The following is a 13,719-nucleotide window of genomic DNA, read 5'->3' as shown; positions in this document are numbered from 1 at the left end:
ATAATGGATTTTTATATTTCGGTATTGATAGAGCTAATTTCAAAATGTCATTTTCTTCCACGTGCGCAAACATGTGGCAGACTGGACATTTTCCAATGACTTGGGTGTTGAAAAGGCCATTTTCCTACCCAGTCGGGAGAAAGACAAAATGGTTGCGTCTTTGTCTTTGTGTGTCATTTTCGCACACGCATGCCCACGCGCGCGCACACGCGCTCTGCTCTTGATTTGAACGGCCGTCCGAGGGGGTCACGCCGGGTTTTTCGTGTTGTCATGGCGACAGATGCTACGCAAGATGCCGGTTTCCATGGCGCCCAGCCCGGCCCGCTTTCCTTCGAGTGTGCTTTGACGCCGGCGGTCCAATTTTCAAAAGGTGTGTCCGCCGAGAGTGTGAAAAACAACGTGACGCATTTGGCCTAAAGTAGCACGAAAACATGCCAGGGTTTCTGGACGGTATTTCAAATGCGGGTTTCAATTTTGGGGTTTCGAATGACATTGTCAGGAACGGGTTAGCGGTTCAAGATAGGGTTTTAAATGTTTACGTGGTTTTTTTTTCTTTTTTTTTAATTGTTTCATAATTGAAACTTGGGTTTCAATTCAGGATTTCAAATTCGGGTTTCAAGATAGAGTTACGGTTTCAAGTTTGGGTGTCAAATTAGGATTAGGAAGTTTGAGATTCTATTTCGGGGGTTTTAAATTCGGCTTTCATGTTAGGTTTTCAAGATAAGGTTATCGTTTTGAGGTCAGGTTTCAAATGTGGTTTAGAAGTCAAAGTTCGGTTTCAAATGGGAGATAACCCAAGAGGTTTTTATTAAGGTTAAGGTTTTTATTCAAATTTGTGTTCGGCTGCCAAATGTGTTGAATTTCAATTTAGGGTTGGTCAGGGTTTCTGCCTGACCGATTTGGGTTCGAAGCCCATGTCAGGGTTTCAAGGCAGGGTTAGGGTTTCTCGGATGGGTCTAAAATTAGGGTGCTAAGTCAATGTTAGGGTTTCAATTCAGGATTGTGGTTAGGATTTTGTGACGGGGTTAGGTTTGGAGGCTTGGGTTAGGGTATCGAATGATGTTTGTATCGTAGGTGAGTGTTCTGATGAAGGGTTGAATCTATAAAATGGCGTTTCAAGCTTTGAATTAGGGTTTGGAGTGAGGTGTGGCTTTTGGTGTGCACTTGAACCTGGAACTTCAATTATTTAAAACCCGAACCCCAGTTTGAAAGCCAAATCATTTGAAACCTTGTTTTATCAGCAACACTTTCAAACGGTTGGGTCAACAATAATCCAAATTGGGACTGACATAACGTTTTGGGTTATTCATGATCCCCAAATGTTGGATCAATTGCATACTCACAAAAAAAGAAACCCCCCCCCCAAATGATGTGGTTTTGTGGTTTATTCATTAGACTCAATCTTTTGGGTCACATGAATTGTTGGGTCAGCCAATTTGGGTTATTTTTGACCCAACTGTTTTTTTGAGTGAATGCTTGATTCTGTAACTCAGGCTTAAAATCCGAACAGGAAACCATACGGCACACCTTTAAAACAGCTGGGCCAAGGGGGAAAAAGGGGCAAAAAATGGACCGACCCGCAAAAATTCTTTGACTTCTTTTGTGCAAAAAAAAGCAGCAACAACAAAAAAAAAAAAGACCAGAATGTTGGGTCATATTAGCCCAATTAGCAGCTGGGTCCATTTAAGAAAACAAAAAACAACCCCCCCCCCCCCCCCCAATTGTGTTATTTTTGATGCAGCAATTTTTTTCAGCGTCAAACTCCCTGACTCTTGTTTCTAACCCAAATTTGAAGCCATATAACCCAAGCTTGAAATCCCGTAGGATACCTTCAACGTCATCTGTTGAAATGATGCCACTGTTCATCCCCCCCCTCGCCCCCCCGTGGCCTGTTACCATGCGTCTGCTTAATCCCAGTCATTATTCACGCATTCCCACATATTGTGCCCCCCCCCCACCCCCTCCTTCGCCGGCACGACCCCCTTTCCCCACGAGGCCAGAGCGCCGGGATGGGGTCGCCGCTTTCGGGCCAACTAATTGGCCGCTTGGCATGGCAGATGACTTTTCATTTATTTGGACGGGGGCGCTAATTGGAAGTCTTCGGGACGCGGCCGAGGGGGAGAAAAAAATAGATGATTAAAAAAGAAAGAGAGGAAAAGAAGAATCAGGCGAGATTTGACTCTCCAAAGGCCAGCGGCTTGTTATTCCGGCCAATTAGTTGGCGTCACCTGTTGAATACGAGAGACTACAGCGCGCAACTTTTGACCAAGTGGCCTAAATTAGTTGCCTTGAGTTCAAAATAGGATTCCAAGCCCGGGTTCGGGTTTCAAAGTAGGGTTGCGGAATTAGGGTTTGAAGCCACAGTTAGGGTTCTGAAGAGGCTTGGGTTACGGTTTCAAATCAAGGTGACAATTTCAAATGACCCGTATTCAACCTTAGTGACTGTTTGAAATGAAGGTCCTAAGGGACTCATGTCTGGTAGTGTTGCTAGAGAGGGTTAGGGTTTAAAAAAAAACAGGGTCCTGGTTAATGTTTCAAACAACCTTGCCTACCTGAAACCTCATTGATCGTCTGTCGTTGAAAACAAATGGTGTCCTTGTGCCGACGCCGCGTGCGACATCAGCTCAGGTCTTCGCAGGTTCAGGGTAGGGACGTGTGAACACTTCAGGTTTCCAGTGGTCAGGTGTTTCATCCAAATGAGGCGGTCCGCACGCACCGGAGCTGGAGATCAATGAAGAGTGCGGCGGCGAGCCAACGAGTGGGCGAGCTTGCGATGTTTATGCCTGATGAGCTTTGAATAAAGATGGCGCCCGTATGCGCGCGCGCGCGCGCGCGAGTAGTGCGTCCACCTCACCGCATCGGCCGCCAAGCAAAGCGCCATCTTGAAGCAGGTTGTGAAAACAAAAGACAGCCGAAGGAAGAGGAAGCCGGCGCGGGGTGATGAAGTCGAGTTTCAAGCCTGGGCAGGAGTTCCAAATTGTCTCGGTCCAGGCCTCGCGGGTCCAACCGTTAAGATGCGACGGCTTGAAACGGCCTGGGCGTTCGCGGTTTGCCAAACATCACATACGTGTTTTCATTCACACCAAAGACGGTCTTCAAGGAACGCAACGTGCTACTTTCCAAAGTCATTCAAGACCAGTTAGAATCCGTTAGCCGCAAGCGGTCGGCATGCGTGCTTTTTTGTAAACACCCAACGCAATTTCGAGAGCTCGCCTCACGTGCCGTGCCGTGTTCTGACAAACAACCAAAAAGTGTTCCGTGAACTAACGTGTGAATTTTCCACATCATCAAAGACAATTTAGTCTGCAAGGACGTCTTTGAAATATTTGTCAAAATCACTCTTGAATGAACTTAGCAAGCCTGTTTTTGTTCGACACCCAAGATCGTCTTCGGTGAACCGAACAAGACACCGTTTTCCAAAAAATCAAAGACAACTAATCTTCATGAACGTTACGAGCATGTTTGGCATGAGCGTGCCATTGTTTATAAACATCCGACCTCAAAAACAAGTGAGTCAACAATTCCATTTTGAGGAGGGAGGCTTCACAAACAGACAGGAACATGGACAGGAACTCTCAAGGACCGGACCTGGGCCCCCATGATCTAGAGTCTTCAAATAAGCTAACATCCACGTTTTATGAAGAAAATCCAAGACAATTTCGAGTCTCCGGAACATTAAGGACAACTTTGGAGTTTTTAAACATAAATGTATGCAACGTATGCGATTTTTGTAAACTACAAACCCCAATTTAGTCTTTGGCAAAACCTGACGGTAATCGTCCGGACGTGTTTTGGTGTCCGCGGACCCGAGGCACTGGGCTGGTGCGGCGGGGTGGGGGGGAGGGGGGGGGGGTCTCAGAGAGGTAAGCCGCGGCGAGGACATTTCAAGATTTGAAAAGAAGAGGGAGTACCTTAAAATGACCTCGGGAATGTCCCGGAAAGCAGTGAAGGGAAGCCAGAAGTGGGCTTATGCGCTCCCTCTTACGAGCACCGGGCAAGAGGCGAGCAGCAGCGTTTTGGACCAACTGGAGACGCTTAGTGGATGTCACACGATTTTGTGAGAATTTGAAAAAAGAAGAACCGAAACAAGGGATTATTTGAGCATGGCTGTGTGCTTGTTGAAAATGTTCATCCCGCTCTTGACGCCCGCTTCTTGCAGCAAAGCCAATCAAGAATTTGAAACGCATCGAAGCTCTCTTTTTTTTTTTTTTTTTTTTTCAGTTCAAAGATAATTTTGAGCCTTGAGTGAACCTAACGTTGGTGTACTTAGACTGAGGGTTGCGAATCCCGAAATGGCACGCGCCTCTCAGTGTTGTCAAGGTCCGTCGTTGCGGATGTCACTCCGGATGCTCCTCATCCGCTCGCCATCAAAAAAAAAAAGAGATTTTTATTTTTATTTGTATTTTTTTCTCCCCTCCAAGCCGCTTTTGCATTTTTCATGGCCGTCTCCGATTGGCTGTCGTTTAAGCCAAGCTCCCGTCGTCTCTGCTGACTGGAAGTGGCCTGATTGTGGAAATCCCGTTCTTCTACTGTCGCTGGCTATTTGTTGCACATCACTAAAGCGCTCAGAGCATTAATTAAAGAGGCCCCCGCATTTTTCTTGCTCTTCTTTCTTTTGTCTTTTTTTGGGGGGGGGGGTGGTTTGTGTTTTTTGGGTGGATCCAAGCGCAAACAGACAGATGGTCGCGGGTGAAAGTGTCGATCCGCATCTCAGGGTAGCTAACTTGCAGCTTTTAGTTAATGTTTTTTTTTTTTAGGGCAAGGGTGGGGGCGGGGGGGGGGGGCTTTTCTTTTCCATCTGCTCCAACAAAGTAGCACATCACGTTGTCATCCAGATGTGGGCAAGAAGACGGCCGCTGGTAGAAAATCTTCATCCGCGGCCGCGCCGATGTGTTGGTGCCGCCCTGACTTTGCCTCCACCATCCGTGGGGGGGTCACACTTTTTTATTTGTATTTTGGCTTTATATTCCATGATATCATTCCCGAATAAACAGGAGCAGACTTCTTGAAATGAAACAAATGAAACCAAACCGCATGTTCTCCTCCCAAATAACTGATGGACGATCGACCACTCTGTGAAAGTTGAAAGTTGATTCTTCAGAACGTTCCGTGCAAGGCGATGCTTAAGTTTGTCTTCTTTTTGATTCGGGGATGCAACAATCTAAGGCAGTGGTGTCAAACGCAAGGCCCGGGGGCTCTGATCCGGCCCCCACGTCATTTTATGCGGCCCATGGAAGCATAACATATGCGGTCAACTTTTATGATCATTGCTAAAATCTGTACCCAAATGTCAAATTGTCATGGAGATTTTGCAAGGAAAGACGTAACTCCGAAGTGGCCCGCGACAAAAAATGAATTTGACACCCCTAATCTCAGCAATTTTTATTTTATTTTTTTTTAATGCGTGATTCTAAAATGAAGTTATTTGTGGTTGAACAAGAACCAAATTGTCATTGTTTCCCTTTTATGGATCGTCCATTTGCTGACCCCGCCCATCCCTGACATATTGACCCTTTTCCGATCGAGCTCCTATGAACGATCTGTGCCGATTATTGGCTAGCCATCCACGTTGACATAACAACCGCTCATGAAAGCGCTCATGAAAAAAAAAAAACCCTGTATCTTCTCATTTTAATTTGAACAAAACAAACAAAGCCGCCGTTGGTTTGGTTCTCTCTCTCTCTCTCATCGCCTTCCTAATCTGTCCCGTTAGTATTCGATCGCTATCATCCCAAACTAAAGGTGGATGTTTCCCATTCTGCTTCATTTTTTTACCCCCACTGAGAAAGGGGAGGGGGGGGGGGCAAAAGAAAGTCTGCTTTCAAGCTCCCTCCTAAAGGGAACATTCGAGATGTGGCTGCGATGCTTTTATCGCCTTCCCGATCAATCTTCGATGACCATCTCAAAACTCGTCGCACTAATGGGGATACTTTTTTTTGTGTGTCTCGGCTCTCGTCGCTCCCCGAGCCGGTCGGCTGGGGGGGGGGGGGGGGCGGGGGGGGGGGGGAGTCTGCCGGGACTCCCGAAACGACAGAAGAGGAAGCGATGAAGAAGTCGGATGGATGGGAGAAAAGATCAGATTCTCGCCATTCTTTTCCGATCTTTCTTCCTTTTTTTTTTGCAAAAAAAAAAGGAAGAAGATCGGAAAAGAATGGCGAGAATCTGATCTTTTCTCCCATCCATCCGACTTCTTCATCGCTTCCTCTTCTGTCGTTTCGGGCCGTCCCGGCAGACTCCCCCCCCCCCCCCGCCCCCCACCCCCCCCCCCCCCTCAGCCGACGGCTCGGGGAGCGACGAGAGCCGAGACACACAAAAAAAAGTATCCCCATTAGTGCGACGAGTTTTGAGCTGGTCATCGAAGACTTGATCGCGGAAGGCGATAAAAGCATCGCAGCCACATCTCGACTCGTTCCCTTTAGGAGGGAGCTTGAAAGCAGACTTTCTTTGCCCCCCCCCCCCCCCTGAAAAATAACATCCTCCTTAAAAAGAAACGTGACCTCAACTTTTGTTTGATAGCCACCTGATCGGTTAATTTGACCGCAGGGGGATCGGGGACACAAAAGCGTGCCGCGGCGAGGCGTTGGCATTGGCGTTGGCGTTGGCGTTCGTTCACGAGCTTTCAGCTCGGCGCCGTTTCCTGGCCGCCGCTCGCTGCTGTCGTGTTCCTGTTCTTGGTCTGGCCAGCAGGTGGCAGCCTGAGCGGACTTTCTGGCCGCACACCCGCTGCCAATCTTTCAATGAAGGAACTGTGTATTTAAGGACTCGCAATGTGTCCGCTGGTTGTCGGCGTCTTGTTCGTTACCGTTTGTGTCTTGTTGCTTCCGTGCTCACAGACTCTTTGCGATAGATCTCGTCGTTTTCGCTTTTGAACTCACAGTACCATTTATTATGTAAGTATGGCTTTGATTTGGCTTTTTCTTGCGTGTAGTTGATACATTGTTTTCCGTTTGTATTCTCGGTTCTTGTTTTCCTCCCTTGCGTTTTGTGCAAGCGCTTTTTGTTATTCGTTTTTGTCCTCCCTGGTCCTTGTTTTGACCGGCGCTCTATGATACTACTTTGTCGGTGCGAATTTTTGTACATGAAACATTTTTGCTTGTCTGGAGTCGACCCATATGGGATCCAAAACTTGATTCGGTGAGTCCGAATCGTGACGGCTGCTCCCCCCGCCCCGGTGCCCAATCTCCTCCTCGTCTCTCCTCCCCGACCACCGTTAATGAAGCAAACATTGTTTTTGAAATACTGTAGTTTTGCACACACGTTTAATAAAGCAAAGTTGTTCCATGCGGCCTCAGAAGAGGGTTGAGTGCAGTGAAATTGTTGTCATGAAGGGAGAATTTTTCCTGTCTTGATCTCATCCGGACTCTGATTTTATGGACTCGAGCTTGACTTGGACTCCGTTTCTACAATGTGGATTTTCTCAGGCTGATACCGATCCTGAAAAATTCCTAAAACCGATGAGTCGGCCGATTATTTAAAAAAATATAGAATTAAATGAAATACAAGTTTTGGTCTCGACATGCGTACAATATTACAACAAAGAAATTATCACTAGACCCATGAAAAACTCAAGACGTCACGCCTGAAAAAAAAAAACGGCAAGTCTGCCATTTTGCTTTGAATTTCAGAATCATTTTGGCCGTTTTTTTTTTTTTCCAAACTCCAAGAGATTTTGTCCAATCGCTACCAAATTTGAACCACATGTAACAGATTCCAAATGCTGTACCAAGCGACCAATCTGCGCTAACACGCGACACCCATCGGTTATTTTTTGTGATGAATCATCACAATGTGACTCTCACTCAGCCTGTCACCTCAGCTTACCCTCGGCTAGCGTGTGAAACGCTCAGCTAACGGGTCCGTGTTGGAGCACCAGTTGGAGGACAAAGAAGAAGAAAAAAAAAGGTCAAATCACACTTGTGAGTCACCCCGTTTTATTGGACGGGCCTTTGTTAAGCTGTCATCGTTGACATTCGGGCCACAAAGAAAACCCACAAAAAAACAGCGAAGCAGAGTCAAATCCAATCGGATCGGCTGTCTTGTCAACTCCTCAATGAGTTTGACGTACGACTCCCCGCAGTGTTCAATTGGCGACGCACGCGGGAGGGAGCCGAGTTTGAGCGTCAGGCGGCAGCGCGGTTTTGTCATCCTTGTCATGATTCTCTTTCTGTTTGGATTAGATTTGATTTTGTGTCATAGTTTAGGCTCACGGTTCTGTTCTGTTTGTGACCAACGGGTGGCACTGGAGGGCTTCTCCTCCGGCGTCGCACCTGTTGGTCATTAGCTTTCTCCTTGAAAAGGACTCGGCGTCTGATCGTTGTGCTATTCTCGTGGGTTTTTGTTTGTTTATTACTTTTGAGTCATTTGGGGTTTTCAGGACTTTGTGTTTTTGATTTAGTGTTTAGTGTTTGTGTTCATACATTTTGATCGGTAGCGGCTGCTTTTTAGTAAAGGTCCTCTACCATCACGCAAACACGCTGCATTGTCATGCTCGGCTGGATTTTGCGCAAAATGATAATCAAGTAGCTCAGTGGGCTGGTTTCCATCTGTAAATCACACACACCAGTAAAAAGTAAGTTAAAAAACAAAATCCTGTCAACAATTGTATCTTCGTTCGAATGTGGTGGCTTCAAATTTTGTGAGTTTGACAGTTACGAAGCCAGTTGGAAAACCGCGACCGCGTTTCCTTGTCAGTTTAGACGCGTCCAACTCCTAAATTTGACCGAACGGCGGTGTGAACGGCGGCCATCTTGGGAAATGGGTGCAAAGTGTTTAAAATGTTTTTTTTTAAACGATTGTATGTTTGCGACGGCGATTTGAAGTGCGATGATGTCGTCGGCGCCCCACATTCTCCACCAGCGGTGAAAAATATTTCGTAACCGTTACAACTTATCCCGTTAATACCATCGTAATGAATCTTTCTCTGTCACGCCCTCAAAGTCATGTAACCGAGTACAATTGATTACATTTTGATTACTTTTCAAAAAAAATGACTTTGGAATCGGTGCTCGCAAGTGCCGAGTGACCATTTGCTGACGGTGTGGCTGAGGTTTTTAAATTGGACAAAAACGCGGCGATGGGTGGCGCAATAACGTTCATCTTCTTACAGTTGAAATAGGTTTAAGTTTTGTTTTTTTCTTTTGTTTTTATATCCGACAATGGTCTTTTTTATTTTTTTTTTCTTCTGATCGAACTGACGGTTTCGGCTGTCACTTCAGCCTTCGCCGAGTCGGGAGACTTTCAAAATAAGGCTCGAAGCAGCATGCTGCTCGGCGCCCCGAGCTTATTTTTTCAAATGCCCCCTTCTCCAAGTACCTGGCAAACAATTCTGGATTTTTATATATATTTTTTTGGATCACCCGACAGGTCAGACAGAAGCCGTTAGGCTCGGCGAAGCGGCCCGCGCTTGATTGACCGAGGTCGCTTCCGGCGCCCGCTTCCAAGTCAACAATTGCAAGTTTGTGATCAAGACTTTGAAAAGGGGACACAGGGGGGCGGGGGGTTTAATACGGGAGCTCGTCGGAACACCAAAGTTGGTCTGCGGACAAAGCACATATTTGGACGCTCCGAGCACGGCTTAATTAGGGGAATGTATACAACGCGCCACGCGGGCAGACCGTCCGTCATTAGCTTAACGGCGTTCTGGAAGGGAAGGACGACTCGCAGGCCGGGCGGCGGGCCAGGGGGCCGTCGTAAAGATGCTGGCGCTAACAAGCCAGGATAAATAAACCCATCGAGCGCCGGCTTGACATCACAGGCGATATGCCACTGCAAAATCACGGCAAAAAAAAAAAGCCAGCAAAATGTGTCAATCTCCTGATTTTTATTTGATTTTTTTTTTCTGCTTTGTGCCGCAGCCGTCGCTGACATCCTGGCCGGCGTGGACGCGACCTTCTGCTATCGTCCGCCAGGTAAGATCCCGCTTTTTGTCACTTCACAGTTCCGAGTTTTCGTGCTTTGATGTTTTGTCGCCTCAAATTTCATTTGCTGACTCTTTCAGCGTTTTTTCTTCCCCATTTCCTTGATGTTCCATGTTTTCTCATTTTCCTTTTGGCTAGTCGAGCTGCTCCACTTTTTGATGAGTGCAATTGAATGTTTGCACTGAGCCGGATAAAATCCTCCAAAGAGGAACTTGAATATTATTCCGATGAGCAAAACGAATGTCTCTTGTTGAGTACAAATAGTTTGTCTGCCGTAGAAGGTCGAGTGAGGTAAATTCATTGTCATTTGACCTTTTTATTGATTTTTTTTTTTTCCGACGTATATGCCGGCTATCCGAGCGGGCCCGTGGAGGAGTAGCGCTCAATTCATTTCCCTCCCGCCGAAACGCACGAGCAAAGCGAGCTTTCGTTACCGCAATTAAGCGGCAGCGAGGTAAGGCGGGTAAACACTGACTGCTGCTATTCAAGCGCAAAGCTATCAAACTCCCACAGAGGCTCACTAAACACTCGCTGGGTATTGTGTGTGTGCGTGCGTGTGTGTGTGTGTTGCTAATATCCGCTGAATGTTGAATTCGGGCACTCACCCGGATAATTAGGCCGAGGCAAAATGGATGACATTAGCAATCATCGTCATCCTCTTAGCTGATGGGGGGGGGGGGGGGCGCCCGTTTGACAGACATGTCAGGTATCGTCTTTGTGGAAATGATCCCTCGCAGCAGTCAAATGCAGTTAAAAATAAATACAACTCAAATAAAGTTTGTCATTTGACAGCGCCGGCATGCTGCTCCCGTTTGGATCGCTGATGTGCTAGCCGAGCGTGGTTTACGGAGAGCGGTCGTAGCTGTTGCCTCGCGGTTGCAAATTCAGAGCCAAGAGCGAAATGCGTCCTTTGGACCAACACTTAGGGAGCAATTTCGATGCTAAGCCAACGCAAGCCGAGCTCGGGGCTTTGCGCTTTTGTCATTTCACGTTGGGCGGGATGTTTGCTGCGCCGTTTTACATTTTGCAGTTTGTGTCCTGAGTCCAAGTTTGTGGCTCTTTACCTTGAATTGTTTTATGCTGCGTTCATTTTGCCTTTTGTGGTTCTTGCATGGCTTTTTTTTTTTAATACCGAATTTTCAGCACTAAAAGGCGCAGCTAAAAGCCTTCCAATTTCTTCAAAGCTCACAGCGCGCCTTAAAATATGATGCGCCTTGTGGATGGTCATTACGGTAATATTTCGACCCCCCAAAATGGCTGCTCACTCGAGACATTCTGACAGCGCAGAGTTCAAACTTCAGGCGATCGGTTTCGCAGTTGAACACGGAAACAGAGCAGCGGCAAGAGAGTTCAACGTTAACGAGTTGAAGTTATAACTTGCTGTTGGTTAAGTGAACTGTGTCGCTGCTTTATTAAAACACGTTTTACTGATATCCGAGCGTTCTGTTGGTGTTTCCTTAAGCGTAGCTCCATCTAGTGGAGGCATTGTACATTGCGTCTTACAATGCCCAAAGTATGAAAAAAAAAAGACAAAATGGATGTATTTGATGTTTCATGTTTCTGTGGATTTCTGTTCACATTGTGCCGTTTATTTGCACTGTTTCGCACTTTCCCATTTCTTTGTTTCGCCATTTGACGTTTTGCTGCTTCAAGTTATTCGTCTTTGGCCACTTGATTTTCGGGCAGTTTTTGTTTGTTTTCAGTCACCTTTTATGTTTTTGGTTTTTTAATTTCTCTATTTTTGCTGCTTTACACGGTTCCAAGTGTGTTTCATGTAACAAACTGCCGTTATTCTTTTGTCATGAGGTTTCTCATTTTGTGCTCTCCCATTTTTGTGGGTTCACTCTTGAACCGCTGTAGAGGTTTTTTTAGTGAAGCGGTTTCGCTGGTTTGTGGCGCCATTCGATGGCTTGTTCTGGAGCTCGGCTCAATGGGGCGTCTTCGCTAAGTGGCTTCAACTTTTCACACGAGCGGATGTAGCTTGTCTTTCCCTGTCAAAGTGCCCCCAGCCTCCCCCCCACCCCCCCTCTCCCATGTTGGTCAAATTCAAGATGTTTGAGGCGCGCTTAACTATAGCCGTTGCCGCGTGCGACAAATTGGCAGCAAAACGGCCGAGTTGGTTTTGAGCGCGGTCGAGTGACGGCTGAGCTAACGGCGGGGATAGATGGCGGTAAAGCGGGAGATTAGCGAGCCCGAGACGGAGACGGCGGAGGGGCGGCAAAGGCGAGAGATCGCAGAGCCGTGAAAGATACGATACACCGAGGACGACTTGAAAGCGACCCAGAATAAACATGAGAGATTTCCAGAGGCGGAGTGGGACACATTTGAAATAAAAAATACAATCCCTGGAAAAAGCTGCTGGAAAGTGAAGTTTTCTTGGGGGAGACATTCAAATTGGACACATGTTCAGACCCTGAATCTTTGTTTTTTTTTTAATATATATATTTTTTATTGTTTCTATCGTGTTAAAGTACAACCAAAAATAATTGTGTTTTACTGTTTCACGTTCGTCCTTGCACCCTTTTGTCGTTTCCTCTGTTTGCATTTTTCCCCTTTTTTTTGTCTTTGAACATCTCATCATTTCAAAATGATAAAGTTTGGTAACAATAATAATGCTTTTAGCGAGGTAACATTGCATCACTCAATCGAAGAAACAAAAATTGGAGGTTCAGGATTAATTTATCAATTTTAATTTTTTTTAAGCCAAACAACCGGTTGTGTCGCAAAACACTCGCAAAAGTCGAAAGAGTGAAAATGCAAACTTGGATTAGCCATATTCCGACGATGGAAATAAAACGGTCAACGTTACAAAAGTTGGTCATGCTCGCACCAGTCAATGCTATGGCAAAACTGCACGGGCGATGTCTGATTCCTCATGGATGTTTCCTCTTTGAAAAGTGAAGCTGGATAGCATGCTAACGTGCTCTCATTTGCGACGCTCCCATATCGGATTAATTTGTTCGTTTCAAGCTCGACAAAGTGATGAAAAGCTATCGTGCTAGTGCAAAATCCCGATAAAGCGGATGAAAATGCTAACACGCCAGGCAAAAGCCCAACAAGTGCAACAAATGCTAACATTTCAGAAATTGGTTCCAACAGTCGCGATGACATCTCGGGTGATGTGATTCCCTCTTTTGAAAGCCAAACAAGGGACGCAAAAAATGCGACCAAATTGTTGCGGAAGCCCAACGCGAAAAGCTAACATTGTAAACACACAAATAAGGCTAAAGACTCGTATGCTCGTAAGTAGATAACGAGGCTAAGGTGATCAAAGGGGGGCCCGCTTACATCTGCTGCGCCAGATTGTTGCTGCAGCGTGTGGCCGGCGGCTTTACGCAACGGATAAAAATGTTCACGTTGCAAGAGCCAAACAAAGTCATTCCCGGTGGATCGGTACGGTTTCGAAAGCGGAGCGAGTGAATAAAATGCTAACACGTTGTCGTATGAGATGCACTGTCTCTCGGGGGAGGGGGGGGGGGTGTCTCGTGAGGATTACCGCGTCCAGGGGAGTGGCGCGTCGCTTCCCCGGCGAGCCGCGGCGCCCTAATGGGCTCCCGCAAAGAGCGCTGCCGACTGGTCCATTTTTTTAATGACTCGCCCACATCAAAGATGGCCACTGCCCAAAAAGGCAACGCGCGTCGTTGATCTCTTTCCCACTCTGTCCTCCCATCTTTTCATCCTCTTCTTCCTCATCAGGAGGAAAAGCCCTTTTGAATAACACCTCACTTCATCGCTCATTTGCCCGCTTTAATTCCGACTCTTTCTTGTGGAGATATTCACGAGAGAAAACACAAAATGTCAC

The 13,719-nt window shown here is 46.6% G+C and overlaps 1 protein-coding gene across 1 annotated transcript in view; it reads left to right on the top strand.

Annotated features, from left to right (window-relative positions):
• The first annotated feature begins 9,852 nt into the window (after positions 1–9,852).
• Positions 9,853–13,719, top strand: part of LOC147199733 (protein phosphatase 1 regulatory subunit 29-like) — a 30,226-nt gene continuing 26,359 nt past the window's right edge. The window contains exon 1 of the mRNA XM_086120227.1: positions 9,853–9,908. The gene's annotated coding sequence lies outside the window, so the exon portion shown is untranslated. The remainder of the gene's footprint in view (positions 9,909–13,719) is intronic.

This window comes from Hippocampus guttulatus, chromosome 9, assembly GCF_054856545.1.
Source record: "Hippocampus guttulatus isolate MCC_2025c chromosome 9, RoL_Hgut_1.0, whole genome shotgun sequence".
In the NCBI taxonomy this organism is placed as follows: Eukaryota; Metazoa; Chordata; class Actinopteri; order Syngnathiformes; family Syngnathidae; genus Hippocampus; species Hippocampus guttulatus.
This window is presented reverse-complemented; position numbering and strand designations above follow the sequence as displayed.